The sequence below is a fragment of the Lutra lutra genome, chromosome 3 (genome assembly GCF_902655055.1).
Source record: "Lutra lutra chromosome 3, mLutLut1.2, whole genome shotgun sequence".
NCBI classification, from domain to species: Eukaryota; Metazoa; Chordata; class Mammalia; order Carnivora; family Mustelidae; genus Lutra; species Lutra lutra.
The window spans coordinates 106,358,574-106,378,698 of NC_062280.1; the positions used below are offsets into that span (position 1 = coordinate 106,358,574).

A 20,125-nucleotide genomic window follows, 5' to 3' on the forward strand; every position below is an offset into this window, starting at 1 on the left:
ACATCGTAGAGCAATTTGCAACACCTTCGAACCTCCTAGAGCAGCCAAGAGAGGCAGGTGATGTGCAAGTCTGCAGGAGGATCCTGGTGTCAGCTTACCCCAGGTGGCAGAGGAAGGGCAGGACAGGAGTGAGGGCTGCAACCGACCCCTCAGGGCCCTCCTGCCAGCACACCCACATTCCCTCCGCGTGCACATGCGGGGCACAGCCTGGGACCCTATGGTCCAGGTGCCCAGGGCCTCTGACATCCTGTCCACGAGCTCCTGCAGTACCTCACCTTGGTTCCCTGGTCACAGCTCCTGCCTCTGCATCAGCCCCGTGGTGGGGGGGTGGGGGGGTCTTCTCATCAAGGTGGGAGCGCACCCTGTGGAGGGGAGGCTCACGGCAGCCTGGCCTACCGTGGGTGCCCATCCAAGGCAACACTGCGGCCTCCCAGACTGGGCTACCTGCCCCTGAGCAGATGTTACAGGACATCACTGTGGATGGTGTGAAGGTGCCCTGTAAGGCCACTGGAACTCCCGGGGGCACTCCCTCCCAAGCAGCTGCTCGCCCCTGCTCTGTGCTGTGTGCCCTGGTAAGAGGGCCCAGGTGAAAGCACTCCAAGCCTGCCCTCAGGGCTCCCCCCTGGCTAGCGGGAGCCTGCCTCACAGCTAGGGAAGAAGAGCATGTCGTTGGCAAACAGACCCGCCTGGCCACCATCGGGGACTGAGCAGGGACTGAGCCGGGCCTGCCCGGGAGCCTGCTTGGTGCAGACCAGTCACCCCTGCCGCCACACCCTATAAGGGGCACTGCCATTCCCACGCTCAAGACTTAAAACAGAGGCCCGGAAAGGTCGAGCAACTGGCCCAGGCTCCCACACCAGCCACGGCTAGGATCCGAACCCACTTCCGAACGACTCCCAGTCCGTGGGCCCAGCCTGGGAACATGGCCAGGGGACGCGGTGCTGGCGGCCAAACAGGGAAGGTGGAGGAGAGGTGACAGGGAAGGAAGGCCATGTGAGCAGTGATGAGTCACCGGGAGCCGTTGTTGCAGTTTCAAAAGGCCCGTTTGTACCAGACACACACTTTCACTCACTTTCCCCCTTTCCTTCCTTGCCCTTCCACTCCCTGATCCTTGAGCTCCTGGAGTACATTCTGTTCTTACCGAACCTCTTACTAACAGGGCAAACCAATCCCTCGCCCATGGACTGAGAGTCTCAGGCGACCGGGATCCTCTGCTCCAGCCGCCTGCAGGAGAGGGTCAGGCTGAAGTGCACCCAGAGCCCAAATCTGCCAGGCTCCCCAGGGGTTTCCGGGTCAAGTTCAACCTGCCTCAACTTACTCCCGGGGCCAGCCCTCTGGAGAGGGGAGAGGGAAGAGAAGCAAATGTGGTAAAATATAACATGTTAAGGAAACTGAGTGAAGGCTACTGAAAATTCTTTGTACCAATTTTGCATCTTTTCTGTAAGCTTAAAATTGTTTCTTTTAAAAATGCAGAAAATGGGGCGCCTGGGTGGCTCAGTGGGTTAAAGTCTCTGCCTTCAGCTCAGGTCATGATCTCAGGGTCCTGGGACCGAGCCTCGAATCGGGCACTCTGCTCAGTAGGGAGCCTGCTTCCCTTCCTCTCTCTCTGCCTGCCTCACTGCCTACCTGTGATCTCTGTCAAATAAATAAATAAAATCTTTGAAAGAAAATAAAATAAAAATGCAGGAAATAAGTTTAAAACGCACTAACCTTAAGCCTCACCTCCAGAGAACGGTCCCAACTGTAGAGGCTGGGTGTGGGGCCCCTTCATAGGCCCACCCAGCCCCAGTCCCTCCACTGTCTCTTCCTGTTCCCTGTCACACTTCACTGGGATGGTCTGTTTCCCACCTCAGACAGTGAGTGCCTGGGGGACACCAGATGGGGTGGGGACTAGCTCACATTTGTGTTTCCCCCAGTACTAAGCTTAGTGCCCTGAAAATACTAGAGCAGGACGGGACATGCCCATCTTCAGAGCTCCCGCTTGTGCAGGGTGAGGAGAGGAGAGCATGAGCCACACTCATGTCCCCCCCGGGCTCTGGCCACTGTCCTGAGCCACCAGGCCACCCCTCCCCTGCCACTTGACCCACTGGTAGCTGACTCCCATGAGCCTGGGCCAGACTCTCCTAGATCCCAGTGTCCCTCCAGGGAAGCTGAAGGGGAACAAACAAGAGGAAAGGCCAGGCAGCTGAGAGCTGGAAACTGAAGGTGGGAGGTGAGGCAGGGCCACTGGGGTGTTGTAAGATGATGTCACAGGCGCACGAGGCAGGAGGCTGACCAGTGGAGAGGCAGAGTGGCAGGGACACTTGGAGAGGCCCAGGCTTGTCAACTGGTCCTTGCTCTTCCTGGAGCACCTGTCCGTCTGGGCTCTACTCCATGAACAGGCCATACAGCGGTGAGTGAAAAAAAGCTCATGGATCCTCCCCCCTCCGAAGTCCTGCTGCGGGGACAGTCAACCCCACCCAACTGCAGGGGTCTATTTGTATCCACCCCTTTTTGGTACGATGAAGCAGGGAACAGAGAGAGTGAGGGATGCTGTGGGGAAAGGGGCTGTTCCTGCATGAAGCGACAGGGAAGCCCCCTCTGCTGGGTGGCCTGCAGAGGGCACCATTTCTATGGGTCCTCCCTGTGAGGCCTGAAGGCAATAGGGTGCAGCTGTGCGGATAACTGGGAGGAAGAGCTTCCCAGCTAGGAACAAGTACAAAGGCCCTGAGGCCAAAGAGCATTCCAGAAACAGCCCTAGAAGGCCAGTGACGCTGGAGCAGGTAACAGGGGGCAATGCTGACATTAGACACCATGAGCCTCTTGAGTGATGGGACTTACAGTTTTAGGATTATTCTGGCTACTTTGTGGACAGATCATAGTAGGCAGCCAGGGCAGGGAAACCTGTCAAGAGGTGACTGCGGCCTCCCAGGAAGAGAGGATGCCGTTGGTCAGTGCCACATCATGACTCTAACGGGCCCCTTCCTCCACTGCAAAAAAATTTAATCATATTTTCTGACTACTTGATATAAAGATAAATATATGTTACACATTCATTATTATTATATTCATTTTTTTCCTGATGATTTAAAACATTTTCATGGTCAGATTTGGGGTGTACAGAAGATATGGGAAGACCAAGCAGACCCCTTTCTGATACTTTTCCTCACCCCAGCTCCAAGTTCTCCTGGAATGCCATCACGTGACGACAGGAGCAGGTGTGTTTCCTGGGCCTAGGACAGCACCTGGCACCAAGGTCCCATCCCTCTTCAGAGGCCCATCGTGTGATCCTATCATGTAGCCCTAGGGTCACCTTTGCCCTCATTTCTGAACCTACCAAGTGCTTCTCTGCTCCTTGCCATCGAAGGACTTTGCAATTCCTAAGACAGGGCGTGAAGTTCAGAGAGGGGGAAGCCAGACCAGAGTTGTCCAAGACCACATCATGAAAGAGAGGGTCTCGTGGTGGCCCTTGAAGGAGAAGGAAGATATGGACAGTGTGTTAAAGGAGAATGGTCCAACGAAGGATGTTCCTGGGGAAAGACTCAGCATCCCGCCGTGGCAGAGGGAAAATGAGAGATCGGTGGGCTGTGGAAGGTGCTGAGCAGGTGGTAGGTAACAGCCTCCAGCAGGGCCACCAGCCAGGACCTTCTCCTCAAGCTGCCACCAGGGAGCCTCCTTGCCTCCTTTTATGTTACTTATTTTTATTTTATTTTAATTAAGTAGGCTCCCACCCAGCATGCAGCCCAACACAGGGCTTGACTCACAACCCTGAGATCAAGACCTAAGCTGAGATCAAGAGTCAGACGCTTAACTGAGCAACCCAAGCACCCCAGTCCCCTGCCTCCTTTTAAAGGCACCCACATCCTTGTCTGGAGGGAAGATGCGCAGGCCTTCGGCTCCTGGTGTGATGTGACATCCCAGCTCCCATGAAAGAGAAGTGGCCTTGATTAAAAGCCAAAGGGGATGTCAGCTGCATAGCCCCATTACCACCCTACACCCTGCCAGGACTGTCTTCTTCCTCCGGTCACCGCCCCTTTCCTTGGCCCATCACCAAACACCAAATCTCTGGTCTTCCCCAAAGTCATAGCCAAGGTCAGCTATAGGCATGGCGCTTCCTTAGTGGACTTGAGGCCTCCCATCCTACCTGGCCTTGGCGTAAGCCCCTTCATAGGATCATCATGCAGGGATTAGGATTCAAGCCGGGATAAAGGAAAGTAAGAGAGACTCGTGCTCCAATTCTGACCTTCCACATTTGATGGCCTCAAATGACCCTTAGAACTTAGTCACCTCCTGGGGCGCCTGGGTGGCTCAGTGGGTTGAGCGTCAGCCTTCAGCTCAGGTCACGATCCCAGGGTTCTGGGACTGAATCCTGCATCAGGTTCCTTGCTCAGCGTGGAGCCTGCTTCTCCCTCTCCCTTTGCACCTCTACCTGCTTGTGTTCTCTCTCTCTCTCTCTCGAATAAATAAATAAAATCTAAGAAATAAAAAAGAACTTTGTCACCTCCTCTGTAAATGTGGGCCTTGGGATATCCGCTGTGCAGGGTCAGTAATGAGCATGTGCGTAAGGAGGCCAGGTGCCTCGCCAGCCTCTGGACAGACAAGAGCCATTTTCATGCCCAGGGCATGTGTTGCCACGTTTGGGGTTGTTCTGGTTGGCTGTTTTCCATCATTGTCTCCCCACTCGTCCAGGAGCCTGATGAACCAGGGATGCTGCATCCCTTTGCCCAGGGCCCCCAGTGCATAGCATGCTCTGGATGTAAGTGACCAGTGGCCATTGCATGGCTTTCCTCAGAGCCCTGTCCTCCACCTCCAGGTCTGCACACTGGCCATTGCCTGGGGCAGTTCCCAGGGGAACCTAGCTCAGTCCATCTGCCCCCAGGCTATAGTAGCCTTTCCTTGCCTCTTCCCTGGACCTCTTGCTGGGTCCTGGCCCCCAGTGGTCAGCCTGGCAAGGTCTTATTCTGGAGTCAGCTTCTCGGTCACCGGGAGCACACTTGAGTGCTGGCAGGCTAGGCGGAGGTAGGTGCACGGTGAGGCCTGGGCGAGCTGCAGGCCTACAGAAGTCACAGAGCAAGAAGGGAGAGTACAGGGGCAGGAGCAGGGCAGCAGTAGGGTGGGAGCGAAGTTCTGATCCTCTCCTGATAACGTACCTCTTTCTCCTCTATTTTCACATCTGGAAAATGGGTATAATAATAACACCCACCTTCCAAAGCTCTGGTGAGAGTTTTCTGAGAGAATGAAGCACAGGGCCTAGCACATAGAAGGCCCTCAAGAAACAGCAGTTTCCTGATTTTTCCTTGTGAAAGCTTCATGTGACAGGGTATTGACCCAGATTCCCCTTCAGGGATGAAGACTTTCTCCTCAGGAGGCTGGGTGGGGGTGGGGCACACTTTCTGCTGTTTCTAGGAGGATTGCCTCCTTCTGCCCATCCCACCCCTCCTTCAAGTGACTGACAGGCAGGGGATAATAAAGGTCTGGCTGCCTCCTCCCACCCCCCATGTGGAGACAAATCTGAAATGTGGGCCAGCCTTGAGCTGCCTGTGGGGCCCGTGGAGGCCCCACTGAGACCACTGAGCAGCCCAGCCTCTCCCCTCCCCTCCTCTCCACGGTTGACCTCAAGAACATTCCTAGTAAATATCCTACATAGGAATCACAGCCCCAGAATCTGCCTCCCAGGGAACCCAGACCCTTCAAAATCCCAAAATCTGAATTCACCTAAGGGAAAAATAATTTTTTTTTTCTTTTGGAGGTGGAGGTGGGCTTTGCTATGTTACGAAAGAATCCTTTACTCTCCAGAAGAACGAACCCACCATGATAGGCGTCCCTGAAGTGGTGAGTCTCGCTGGTGCATTTAAAGCCTCACTTGACAGCCCGGCATTCCACTGGAGCCCAGCAATAGGGCTACAGTCGGAAGCAAGCGGTATCTAGACTCATCTGCCACACCAGAGGCATGGAACCCAGTGGGGGACATTGCTCTGGACAGCTGGTCCGCCGCCCTCACTTGCTGGGGCTTCTGGGTCTCGGGGCTTCTCTGTCGAGAGAGACCCATAGGTCATTCTCCTGCTGTGTCCAGGCCCTGAACGTGGAGCTGAGTTAAGTCAGGTCCCTGGGCTTCAGGGGCCCTGGGCACAGTGGGAGGACAGGGCAGGCAGGGTTGAGCAAGATTGCCAAGGCAAGCCAGGCGCCCTGGGAGCCAGAAGAGGGGGCGTCTGACCCCACCTGGGTTTTGAGGAGCTCAGGAGGCCTCCCTGTAGCCAGCAAGGGGACTAAAAAGGTTAGGCCAGAGAGCAGCACAGTTGGGTGGGGCTTCGGCCACCTTCTGGGCCTGCAGAAAGGAGAGGCAGTCTTGAGCAAGGAAGCCACGAAGCAGGGCCTCCATGAAAGCCTGCTGCCTGATGCTTTTCCGTCAGCCTCAAAACGAAACCAGGCCACCGACGGTGGGAAGTGGGTGTGATAACCTTTATTCTATGGACTTGGAAGCCAAGGCTCAGAGGAAAAGTCAGGGCCAGGTCTGCCTGAGTCCCTCCAGGCAGCCGCTGTCCCAATGTGGGCTGACATGCCCTTCCTTGCTCCTGAGGCTGGGCTTCCCGACTTGGGCCCCACATAGAGCCCTGGTGGCAGGGGGTGGCCGGGGCTTCGATGGGGAAGAACTGCAGGCCCTTGCCTGGCCTCCTTGCCAGGGTGTGGGGTGGCAAGGGGCTTGCCCCCGGGCGGGGCCCCTGCATGGGGGAGAGCGCCCCATCTCCGGTTCAAGCAAGCACTGCGAACGAGGACCCAGGACCCAGCACTGCCAACACCAGTTCATGGAAGAGACTGGAAGAAAAGCAGGTGCAGAAAAACCAGACACCAGAAGTTTCTCCAGGGCCACGGACACCGCCCACCATGGCTGGCAGCTCTCATGGGGCGTGTCCTTCTTTTGCAGAATGACAAGATTCGTCCCCACTTTCTTTTAAAGCTCCTTTATTGTGAAATGTAATAGGCACACAGAAGAGGGCACAGAGCAGACAGACGCACAGCTCAGGGACTTACCACAAAGCGCACACGACTCGTGAAGTCACCGCCTGGGGTGGGAATGGAGCATGGCAGTCTCTCAGAGCCAGCCCCAACCTTGAATCCTCTCCCACTGCCCTCCCCTGCCCCCTGAAACTAACCACTAGCCTGAGCCCAGAGCCATCACCTCCTTGCCTTCCTCTCTGTGTAAGAGGTATCATTGCCACCTACTGTCCCAAACACTGCTTAGGGGTGCCTGCGTAACGCCGGCACCCGTGTGGTCATGAGAGCCGTTTGCTGACATTTACATGGGGAGCACTGGGTAAGCACAGATCATCTTCTGGAGCCACTGGCTGGCTTCTGGTCCCAGCCCCACCACATCCCCACTGCAAGCCACCTAGTGTCCCACTCCTGGGTGTCCTCTCTGAACGTTCTGAACACACTTGAGGATGTCCCATGTATTGGCCTGGCCCCAAGACCCACTGACCCCACCTGAAGATTTCCAGAACAGAGTCTGAATCCAGGCTCCACAGTTTCTGTGATTTTGAAAAAGGCACTCATTTCCAGAGACTCATTTCCCCCTATGTGAGAAGAGTGATAATAGTATTCACCTCACTGGATGGTTTTCAGAATTACGGATGTTTGGGTAAATAGAGAATTACGGATGTTTGGGTAAACGCGGTTGACATCACTTCCAATAAGCCATGAACATCCCCGACTGGCTGTTATGTTTAACACGTTACTTCTCAAGCAACCTCTTGTAAGAGGGACCCTTTTCTCTTTTATGTTCAACAGCGTGATGATCTCTGCAAAGCGCCACTCAGCACTTAGCTCAGGTGACACCCTCGGAAACTTGCTTCTCGGTCCCCTGACCCCATGCCCTGGGCATGAAGGAAATGGGAGGGAAAGGTCTGCCACTCTAGGGGGAGCCCTGGACCCCAGCAGTTGGCCAGAAGGAGCCTCCTGGAGACCACTGGATTCTGCCTGTGCCCTCTGGGCTCTCCTATCTCAGAGCGCAAGGGTGTCCAAAAAAAGTTAAAGGACGCTTTGTGCTCCACAAGCTTTGCCATTTCAAACCAACCCAGCAGGATCAGAAAGAGCATTTCCCTGTAAGCACATGCACCAGGGTTAGAAAGACGACAGAAGGCAACATCTGGCACAGCAGGAACTGTGGGCTGCAGGTGTCTGGTGGCATGTAGGATGGGAACCCTGGGTCTCGGGCTTTCCCCAGGTGACCTCCTTTCCCTTCTAGACTGCAAGCCAAGACCAAGGCCATGTGTGTGTGTATAATGTATTTTTAAAAAAGATTTTACTTATTTGACAGAGAGAGAGTGAGCACAGTCAGGAGGAGCAGGAGAGGGAAAAGCAGGCTTCCCACCGAGCAGGGAGCCCAGTGTGGGGCTTGGTCCCAGGACCCTGGGATCATGACCTGAGCTGAAGGCAAACGCTTAACTGACTGAGCCACCCAGGTGCCCCTAAAAAAATCTTTTTTAAAATACAGAGAACAGGGGCACCTGGGTGGCTCAGTTGGTTGAGTGACTGCCTTCGGCTTGGGTCATGATCCTGGTCCCAGGATCAAGTCCCATATCAGGCTCCCTGCTGTTCGGGGAGTCTGCTTCTCCCTCTGACCCTCCCCCTCTCTCATGCTCTCTCTCTCTCTCTTTCATTCTCTCTCTCTCAAATAATAAATAAATAAAATCTTTAAAAAAAAATACAGAGAACAGGGGCATCTGGGTGGCTCAGTGGGTTAAGCCTCTGCCTTTGGCTCAGGTCATGGTCTCAGGGTCCTGGGATTGAGCCCCACATCGGGCTCTCTGCTTGGCAGGGAGCCTGCTTCCCCCCCACACTCTGCCTGCCTCTCTGCCTACTTGTGATCTTTGTCTGTCAAATAAATTAATTAATTAAATCTTTTAAAAATTTTTAAATTTTTTTAAAACAGTAGCAAGAATGTATAAACAATAAATAAGTAAATAAAATAAATTTAATATCCCCCTTGACACGGGAATCCTCCATAACTGTATTGTTGAATTCCTTCACCCTCGGATCAAGATGTCGCACTGACTTAGAGATATAAAATGTACACTCAGATCCCCAAATGTCCCTCTTGGTCCTGTGTCCCCGCTGGACCCTGAAGAGGACAGGCCATAGAGGGCAGGCTTGGGTCATTTTCCTTTAACTGGAGACCCAGAACATGGGCCCCAGACAGTGAAAACAAACCTCGATCAAGCACTCTCCACTCAAATCACTCAATGGTCACCACGCAGCTAGTCAGTCAGGTTGCCGGTCTCCAGAGCAGGTGGTGTCCCCAGTGCGCGAGATGGCATGAAGCAGCGGGAGCCCTGGCTTGCGTCTGAAACCCCACGTTCAGAGCACTGGCCCACACTTTCCGGCCCAGCATCTCACCGCAGCGTGTCAGCATGTTAAGCCTGAGGTTTGTCCCTGGAGAACAAGGACAGCAGCCCTAACTCAGGGGTGTCACAAGCGTTAAACAGCCAGTGTCCATCACGAGCTTGGTGAGGTTCCAGAACCATGGCAGGCATTCAGTAAGTGACAAATATCTGCCACAGAGACTCTCCCAACACCAATGTGCCCCTCCTCCTGGCAGAGGGAGGTTGGGCGCCCGGCCCCTCCAAGCCAGACGGGCAATGTCTGTCCACTTGCCTCAGCCGCCATCCTTGGCGCAGGTACACCCGTCACCTAGGGGCTCCCCATGCTGGCCAACTGCCAGCATCCGCCAGCTTCTTCCCTCCAGCTTCTTCCTGCACCCCTGTCTCCGGATGGCGGGCTCTCCCAGCTCTCCAGATCCAGTGCCACCGCTTCGTACCAGCGCAGCACCCTCGGCGGCCGCTCTGTCGTGGGAAACAGCCACTCCCGGGCATGTTCCTGACCTCTCTGCTGGGGTTAGGGCCTGAGTTTGAGGACAGAGCCCTGGCCCAGGGATAGGGGCACCTGGGTTCCTTCTCAGCCTGGGTGGGCCACCGGGTTACCAGGGGACCTCGACATGTTGCTTCCTTTCTATGGGCCTCAATTTCCCCAGCAGCAGCAACAGAGCCTAGACAAGCTCAGAGTTTTGCACACCTTGCCCCTTACTGCCTGGGTACCCTCAGAACCCCTGTCATAGTCCCCATCAGGCCCCACAGAACAACTCTGAGTTTGGAAAGCCCTGCCACATACTATTCCTTTAATGAAGGCATCAGGGGACATGCTGGGAGACCACCAGCTGGGGCCATGTCTACGGCTGCTCACAGCATTACCCCTAGGACCCTGTCACCCAGAATCTGGCTGGATTGGGCCACATGGCGCTGAAGACATCAGGCAGGAGCCATGTCCTCCCCACCATGTCTTCTGTGCCAGAGACAGTGGGGACAGAAGCAAGCCGGAAGCCTCACAGTAAGCCCTGTGTGCCACTGCCCAGCCCCACCAGCCTCAGGCCCAGCCTCTGTTTTGTACACAAACACCCAGGATGGGACATTGGAAACCTGCGGGCTGATTTCATCTTTCCAATAACAATGGCCTTTTTTTCTTAAAGGTCTGGCAGCACCCTCTCGGGTTGAGGAAGCAAGTAGAGCCATAGAAGGATCTGGAGGAGATGGGGCTCCTCTCAGCTATGGCATATCCCGGCTGCCTCCTCGGGGTGGCAGGGGCGGGGGTATGCCCCTGTACCACCCCATCCAACAGAGGGCCTGGCACATGGCACCATGGGCTCGGAAAGACTGTTGGCTAAGGAAAACAAAAAATGAGGGGCATCTGGGTGGCTCAATCAGTTAAGTGTCTGCGTCAGGCTCAGATCATGATCCTGGGGTCCTGGGATTAAGCCTCCCCTGGGCCTCCCTGCTGAGCGGGGCGTCTGCTTCTCTGTCTCTCTCTGTCCCTCCCCCGACTCGTTCTCTCAATCTCTCTCTCAAATAAATAAATAATTTTTAAAGGTTTTAAAAAAGAGAGAAACAAATGAAAGAAAGAAAGAACATTGATGCAGCCCACTTTGACCCTTTTTTTGGAGCTGAACCAAGTAATGATTGAGCATAGACTTGAGTCAAAATCCCTGGGTTCAAAGTGTTTCTTGGGCAGATCACCAAACCTCCCCCAGCCTCAGTTTCTTCCTTCCTTCAAGAGGGGCAATGCGGGCCCCAGAGCAGGGCTGAGGGGCACAATCGTTATCTCCGGACCCCAAGCAGAGCCTGGTAAAGGACCCACCCTATACGTGCTGGCAATTTCTTTCCCCCATTGGTTTCGGTGGGTTAATTTCCTTCTCTATCACATACTCTGGTGGTGGAGGATGTGGGACCCACAGCTGGACCACACATCCCCACCACACGGTGACGAGGCTGGCTGGGGCCCCGGGACCATGTTCTGCCCGCTGTCGGGCGAGAGGAAGCTGCTGGGCACCACTTGCTGGCCTGCTCCCTGACCCCTCTCCCTCCACTCTGCAGGCTCTTACCCCTTCCTCTGCCTGGAGCAAAGGGTCAAGAGGAGGCCTCTGAGGCTCTAGAAAACGGCAAGACCATCAGAAGGAAGGCACGCAGGTCCCCAAGGGACCATGTAGAATGCAGCCTGACGAACCAGATAGACCTAACACACGAGGGAGAAACATGTCTTTCTCGTGTCAAGCCACTCAGGTTTACGGGTTGTTTTCCTAGTGCCTAAGTGTTACTTACCTAATAATATGTCCATAATGTGAGGCTATTTTAATTAAGTCTTCTCAGGATATTTCCAACTTGTTCCTAATAATTATTACCATGATGGTGCCGTTTTATATTCTTTTTTTTTTAAAGATTTTTTTCATTTATTTGACAGAGATCACAAGTAGGCAGAGAGACAGGTAGAGGGCGGGGGGAAGCATGCTCCCTGCTGAGCAGAGAGCCTGATGCGGGGCTCGATCCCAGGACCCTGGGATCATGACCTGAGCTGAAGGCAGAGGCTTAACCCACTGAGCCACCCAGGCGCCCCAACGTTTTATACTCTTATAGTCTTCTTTTTAATGTTATCTTGTGAAGACTTTACAGACAGTTCAATTAGTCAATTAGTCTATAGACCAACCCATCTTTCAAACTCTTTAGTCACTAGCAGGCAAAAAAAAAAAAGGGCACTCAAAACTTTGACACATGGTTCTATGCAGGGCCCTAGAGGCTACTCATAGGGGCATCGGGGACATCAGGGTATGGGGAGCAGCAAGCTTCCAAATGACAATTTGGTCAAAGGCCAAAAGGTCCAGATGAGGCCTTCAGAACCCCTGGCAGAGCTCTAGGCCCTGTCCAGGCCAACACACCCAGGGTCCCTCAGCCCCACACTTGGTACATTGCCAGTTCCCTACTCTCCCATCTGAATTCACCTGTCCCCGTCCCCTGCCACCGTAGCCCAGTTCTCAGTGCACTTAGCTAATAAACTAATCTGAAGTCCTGTTAGGAAGGCACACCAGCTGGTTCCCTGCCTGGTACAGGCACTCTCTCATGAGGGACTCAGGTCCCACTCCCTCACTTGCCAATCACTGTACTACTATCATTTACTCACTCAACAAACACTGGTGGAGAGGCTTCTCCCTGCCAGGCCTGGGCAGGACTTCTGGAGTGGCAGTGGTCAGGCAAACCAATCTCTGTCCTCTAGGAGTTCTGCTCAGTGAGAGAGGCCCAGAGACAAGCTGACAGTTCAGCTTCTGCACCAGAGCCCATGGGAGCTCTGTGACTTGAAGCCAGGAAGTGCTGAGTCCACAAAAGGAATGGAGGGAGAGGGGAGAGGAGGGAAGGAAGAGAGGGAGGGAGGAGAGAGGGACAAAGAGAAGGAGAAAGGGAGGGAAGAAGGAAAAATGGAAGGAAGGAAGGGAGGGAGGGAGGGAGGGAGGGAGAAGGAAGAGAAGAATGGAAGGAAGGAAGGAAGGGGAGGATGGAGGAAGGGGAGGAAAGGAAGAGAAGGGAGGACAGGCAGGGAGGCAGGTGGGCAGTTGGCTGGTTCCCTGTCATCTTTCCCCACTGGACGCATTTGAAGCCCCGCCCCTGTCCCTACTCCAGGTCACCTGATTATCAGATATTCCCATAGCTGCCTCCTGCCTGATAAGCTCCCTCCAGATAACCCCTTTCCCAGGTAATTGAGTTTAAATATTGATCCACCCAATCAAGGCAGGTTAATATTCAACCCAGCTGAGCTCTGGAAGAGGAGGGAAGGAAGAGAGGGAGGAAAGGAAGGGAAGGAAGGGAGTAAAGGGTAAGAGGCTGAGGGAGAGGAGGCCAGAGGCACCACAGCCTTCCCTGGAAAGCAGGTGCCTCACGGACTTGCTCTGGGGCTGTCTAGTCCTGGCTCTGCCCAGATGGTCTGAGTCTCACTGGCAGGTCCAAGAGCCCTCTCCAAGCCTAGCCTCCGTGCACGTGCCTACAGCATGGGTGTCCCGGTACCTGGCCCAGGTGAGGACAGAGGACGGGGTGCTTTGGGAAGTGTATGCTGAACTCACCAGGAAAGGAGCAGAGGGCAAGCCTATTCCGCTCTGCGGCCGTGCTTAGTTGGGAGAACATGGGCGTGCGCGCGCGCGCGCGCGCACACACACACACACACACACACACACACACACACACACCCATCTCTCCAGGGATTCTGCTTTACTGGCCCTTGGCTGCTGCCCTCAGGCTCCTGAAAGTTTGGTCCTCCGTAGTCAGTCTCCCAACACCACCCACCCTTAGCTCACACCCAGGTCTGCATCTTGATTCATTTCCCTTCCTCGGTGCTTCTTCAAGCAAGCAGCCTCTTTCAGGCCAGTGGTTCTCCAAGCGGGCTCTCCCACCAGCAAAGAGCACCCACAGGGAATGTTAGAAATACACATTCTCAGGCCCCCGCTCAAACCTGAGTTGGAAGTGGCCAAGGGACCCAGCAGTCCATTCAACAAGCTGTGTGATTCTGACGCCGTGTGAGGAGCACAGCACCCCACCCTGCTGCCTGCAAAGGGGTCACCGAGGGGGAAACACCCTGGAAGCTTCATGGTCATGGCAGGGCCAGTGGAATGTGTGCAGGAAGGAGACCAGGAGACTGGCTCCTAGTGTGGTTCTGCTCGAGGCCCTGGGAAGGCAGCAGGGCAGTGGGCGGGCCTCAGCACTTTACCTCCCAAGTCCCTCTCTGTCTACTCCAAACCCCCACAGTGTCACTCTCCTTTGGATCCTGGAACACACAGAGCCGCTTCCCATCTCCAAGCTCCCCGTCCCCCCCACCCCACCCTGGGAACCTCCTGTCATTCCCAGTTCATAGATGAGCAGGTTGTTTAGGGAGATCCAGAATCTTGCTCTCCACACCAGGTGGTTCCAGGATTCCCATCCCCACCACGCACACTCTGCACTCAGGCTAGCTGGGGGAGGAAGGGAACTTTACTGGAGTGTGGTGGGGACAGGAGCTGTTGAGTCCTGGGTTTGGGAGGACAGGGAGAGCCCAGATGGGTGGCACGAGGGAGCGGCAGCCCGTACAGTCGACTGCAATGGAGCACCAGGGGTGGGCTTGCTTGGAAGAGGTGCAGTCAGGGAAGGAAGGTGTCTGAGCAGGGGAGGGGCTAGAAGAGAGAAGAGAGGCCAGTGGGTGACTCCAGAGATTGCACACCAGGCCCTTGATGGTGACCAGGCTCTGGAGTAGAGAAACTGCAAATGTGACCTCCACAGCATGCAGCCCAGCACACCACCCCCATCAAGCTTCAGAGACCCAAGGCCTCCTGCTGGGGTGGCTGCTGGGGGTTGGAGGGGGTGGGGGGAATCAGAATCCTCCTTCACTGCAGGTGGGAATGTTAACCCCATGACCCAGCAGCTCCACCCCTGCTCTATATCCAGAAGCCAAAGCAGAGACCCGGACGGACATCCGCACAGCCATGTTCATGATGGCATTATTCGCAAAAGCCAAAAGGTGGAAACAGCCCGAGACGGATGAATGGGTGCACAGAGCGTGGTGTATACACACAGTGGGCTCCTATGCAGCCTTAGAAAGGAAGGGCAGCCTGTCACACGCGGCAACGCATTACGAGCCTTGACCTTCTGTGGAGTGAGATAAGCCAGTAGCAAAGGGACAAATACCGCAGAAGTCTGCTCCAGAACTGTCACAGTAGAGACGAAGCAGAACTGAGGTGAGACGGAGCAGAACCGAGGTGAGAGGGGACTGCACGCGGGCCAGGAGCGGAAGAACCCGTAGAGTTTCTGTTGAGGATGAAGAAAAAGTCCCTGGGAGATGTTGGGGCTGGCTGCACAGTATGAAATGTACTTGGTGTCACTGAATCACGCGCCGCTACATGGTTAAGATAGTGGATTCCACAGTGTTGTGTCTTTTTCCACAATTTTTAAAGAAAGACAGACTGGAGGCCTGAGCCACAGAGGTTTCTTACAAATGAGTTTTATTTGCATTCTGACCCAAGCCCCGATCCCACATACAGATTTCTCATCTGCACAACGGTACAGTAACAAGTGCAAAATATGCTGTATTTCAGGTACAAAAACAATGTGGCAGTGTGACTTCTGTCCCAACGCCCACCTCCCATGACCCAGCACAACCTCTTGACCCGTCCAAGGCCCACAACACCCAGCAGACTCCCACCACCTTCACGAAAGAGTCACCCAATCTGGAGAAAGCTCGGGAAGTTACACGTTAGGAAAGAATCACATTACATACAGGAACACTGGAGGACACAGTCAGCAACTTTTTAGCCGGCGAGGAGAAGGCTGAGGGTAGAGGCACACAAACAATCCCCCAACCTTTTCTTTCCCCCCAGGATGTATTTATTTGAGAGCACATGAGTAGGGGGAGGGAGCAGAGGGAGCTGGACAAGCAGACTCCCCAGGGAGCACAAAGCCTGACGCAAGGGGCCCATCAAGACCCTGAGATTGTAACATGAGCTGAAATCAAGAGTCAGACGCTTAACCGACTGAACCACCAGGCGCCTCCCCTTCTCTGGTCTTCAACAACCAAGCCCCCAAAATGTTTCCCGACTATGGCGCCACCAAGCCCAGGGATAGCATCACAGGATGAAAGGCAGCACTGCATAAGGAGCTTGCTCCCCAAATGTGGCATACGAGAGTGCACCGTGTCAATGTGGAACCCAGACCCAGATACCCCGATTCTCATCCTGACTTGATGCACTAATGGTTGGAGGACCCCTGGCTGGCATCTGATTTCTGTTTTGACTTCCTCATGTGGAACACTGGGCCACGGTAGCCTCAACACAGTGGGGAGGATGGAAAGGGACAATGGCAGAAGCGCTGAGCTCCAAGCCTGACACAGGGGAGGCCAGCCAGCATCTGCCATGGCTGTTAGCATTGGCGTTGTTACCAACCGAAGGCTGGATACAGCACTCTGTCACCTGGAGTGGAGAAGCGGGGGGCCCATAAGGACCAGACTGCCCCAGCAAGAAGGTGACCCCTTGCTTGACCTCAGTGGTTGGCCAAGATTTTCTGGAAAGGCCTGGCTACTATCTATTTTCAGCATTGAGGACCAAGAGGCAAATCAGTATTATGTCAGAAGAGAAAACGGAATTTCCATGACTTTTTGTTGATGGAATTCAAGATATAGTAACTGAATACTTTCCTTTGTAATACAGGTCTACTAATGAGAAGAATGGAATTGGGACAGGGGATGCCGGATTAACAGTTCACTTGGGTTCAGAGACGTCACACAAGCTGGCAGTGAGCAGGATATGGCCCGCAGTCCCCTGACCCCTACGAGAACAGGTGTTATGTTGGTCATGGTGGGAGCCGGGTGATGGGATACCGGAGTTAGTTATATTGTTCTATCCTTGATGAAGGTTTGAAAACTTCTCATGGTTAAAAGGCTTTTGGCTCCCTGCTAGCTCCCTGCCTGACTGATGGTATAACACATAGAGCAAGGAAATCGAGGGGAGAAACAGCACATGAGGCAGTGGCATGAAGACCAACTCCACGAGCCCCGGTTCTGGGGTCCTTGTCAGATGTCAGCTACCAGCACTGCTCCCCTCCCCAGAAGAGGTGGGCCTAGGGTGTGCACCTCCCCCACCCCGCTAACCAGGGCAATTTTGTCCCTGACCAGTTAGTTTCATCCACAGAGCCTGAACAAGTGTCGCACGACATCTCAGAGCACGAGTCACCACATCCACTGAGCTGAGACTTTTCAGGGCTGTGCTCAGGCCGGCCAGATACAGCAGCGAGGACAGGGGTGTGTGTGCACACACACGCATCAGTAATGCATACGCGGATCTGACCAGCACAGAGTCTGGGCTCAGTCACCAAGGAACAGCTGGCGGCCCTTCTCAGGGCGCTGATAGGGCAGCCACCCAGCTATGAGCAAGAGAGGCTTCTGGAAGACCCAGACCAGCCACTAGACCTCAGGCGCACAGCGACCCAAGCAGGGATGTCAGCGTAGCTACGGACAACAGGGACACACGCACCAATGTGACACATGCCTACCCTAGGACTTCATGGAGGGGAAAGTGGGAAAGCTCGACCACCCCTCAAGCTCACTTCCTGACCAAGCCAGCCATGACTCGACAGAGGCAGACGCTCCAGTCAAGCAAGGGTCTGGGGGCCCTGGCTCCCGCACCCTCGGGCATGGCCACAGCCTTCGCCCCCACCCCTCATCCTTGGCTCCTCCCTCTGGAGAGCCTGCTGGCTCTCTCGGCTCCACCAGCAACAGCAAGAGAGGTTTTCCGTGTTTCTCATCAGCTCGTTAATGATTTTCGAGCTTAAGTTACTCAGGCCAGGCCCCAAAGCCACTCTGGACTCGGAAACTTGTGACCCACAGCTCAACCAGCTCCAGTCTGCTCCCAGGGAAGTGCCCTCTAGGTTAATAGCTCTTCCCAAGGGGCCCAAGGCCGCCTGGGCAAGAGGTCAGAGGGGCGGCTGGCTAACCTTTGCTTCCGACCCTAAGCCCTGACTTGAAACTCCCTACTCCACCCTGTTCTTTCCATCCATCCCTTCGCCCAGTAAACCCTATTGTCCCTCCATTCAAAAGCCTCTGTGTCTTCATTGTAAAGGTGCAACCTGGCAGACATGGTAAGGTTTAACACAACCTTGCAAACAGAAAAAGAAATGGGTCCTGAAAACAAGGAATTCAGCTCCAGGCTTCTGGTTCACAAGATGGTGGCCTGAGCTCATGGGGAGATCTTTCTCCAAGATCACACCTTTAAAAATGGCTGCTGGAAAAGGAGGCACAGCAGAAGCCACAGCCTAGAACCCGTGGGATGGAGGCTACAATTCTGGGCAGGCTGCCCCATCCCCACAGCCCCCGACTCTGGCCTCAGACCTCAGAGGAAAGACAGTGGACAGGAGTGGGAAGTGCTCTGGCTTTTCTGTACTTTTAAATGAAAAAAATAAACTCTAGCTCATCTGACTCCTGTATAAGGAGGACAAGTTGCTGAAATGAAGCAGCTAAAACATTTCTGTACCAAATTATGATGTGTATTTATTTTCTACCACTCTGTAAGCTGCAAAATTTTATCTAGAACCATTAGGGAAACGCAAAAGGGACATTTGGCTGGCTCAGTCAGTAGAGTTTGCAACTCTTGCTCTTAGGGTTTGAGTTCAAGCCCCATGTTGGGTATAGAGATTACTTAAAAATATAAAAAAAAAAAAGATTAAAACACACAAACAGAAAAACAGATACCAGTGGGGGTTCCAGAAAATGAAGACTCCACTAATAGAAAATTTAAGATAACAGGTCTTAATTATACCCTCATACCCTATCACATTTTTACAATTAAAACTGAGGCTGTCCTCACTTGGCCTGGGAGTGGCATGACTTAGGTCTAGTGACTCACAGACGCCCTGGAAGACTGGCAATGGACACCAAAGGTCCAGTCCCGATTCTGTGTGACCTTGGGCAAAGGATTCCATTTCCTTGTGACTGAGTTTCCACCAGAAAGGAAATGACTGGTCCTGACTAGGATGACTGTGCAGAGTCAGAACATGTACCAAGAAATCCTGCAGAACAGGAGAGCATGATACGACCCAGTACTGCTGAGAAGTTTAAGTAGGAGAAAAAACAGAGACGGTCATAAAAATGGGGGGCATAGGAGGATTTTAAAAAAGGAGGAGGGGGAACAAAAACAAAAACACACAGTTCTCAGTGACAGCCCCATGTCCCAGAAGAAAAGACCCAGTTAAGAATCAAGGGCCTTTAGCAAGGGTCAGCAACTGATGAGGGAACTGGGCATCCGCACGCAAGAGAACGATGCTGGACCTCTAACTCATACCATATACAAAAGGTAACCTAAAATGAATTAAAGGCCACTGAGAGCTGAAACTGTAAAAAATCTTCAAAGGAAACATAAGCATAAATCTTGACCTTGGATTACACAGTGGTTTTTCAGATATGACACGAAAGACTCAAGCAACAAAAAACACACATCTTAGGCATCATCCAAATTAAAAAATTTGTGCTCCAAAGGACATCTTAAGAAAGTGAAGACAATCTCCAGAATGGAAGAGAAGTTTTACAGTCCGTGTATCTGATAAAGGACCTCCATCTAACTATACAAAGAACTTGTGCAACTCAGCAATAAAAAAAGGACAGATGACCCACACAGCATCTAAACAGATACCAAAGAAGACATGCGAATGGCCAATAAGCACATGAAGAGAGGCTCAACATCATTAGCCATTAGGGAAAAATGCAGATCAAAAACCACAGAGAGACCCTACTTCACACCCACTAGAATCCTCTCATCAAGAAGGCAGGTAATTAGCAACCACCAGCAAGGATGTGGGGAAACTGGAGCCCTCCTGAGCTGCTGCTGGAAATGTGGAAACAGCCTGGCTGTTTCCCAAAAGTTAAACACAGAGTTCTATACGGCTCAGCAATTCCTCTCCTAGGTATATACTCCAGAGAAATGAAAACCTATGTGTATGTAAAAACTTGTACAACTATGTTCATAGCAGCACTGTTCATAACAGCCAGAGAGTAGAACAACTCATAGATCAATCACCTGGTGAGAGGATACACAAAATATGGTAGGAACAGCCATAGAACGGAACAGTACAGCTCTAAAAAGGAATGAAGTATGGATACATGCTCAACATGGAAGACCCTAGAAAACATTAAACTAGTTTAAAAAAAAAAAAAAAAAGCCAGCCACAAAAGGCCAGTGTGATTCCATATACATGATAGGACCAGAATAGGTAAATCTATGAAAGGAGATTCATGGTTGCCTAGATCCAAGGAAGTTGAGGGGGAGCCGCTG

The 20,125-nt window shown here is 53.3% G+C and overlaps 2 long non-coding RNA genes across 2 annotated transcripts; one reads left to right on the forward strand and one right to left on the reverse strand.

The window, feature by feature from the left end:
• The first annotated feature begins 551 nt into the window (after positions 1-551).
• Positions 552-16,686, forward strand: LOC125096015 (uncharacterized). The gene is made up of 3 exons (XR_007126032.1): positions 552-564; positions 8,740-8,745; positions 16,579-16,686. It is a non-coding gene; the product is annotated as an uncharacterized LOC125096015 (long non-coding RNA).
• On the reverse strand, positions 15,297-18,616 carry LOC125096014 (uncharacterized). Its single transcript, XR_007126031.1, has 2 exons — positions 17,504-18,616; positions 15,297-17,407 (listed from the first exon to the last, which is right to left on the reverse strand). It is a non-coding gene; the product is annotated as an uncharacterized LOC125096014 (long non-coding RNA).
• Between the last annotated feature and the right edge of the window lie 1,509 nt (positions 18,617-20,125).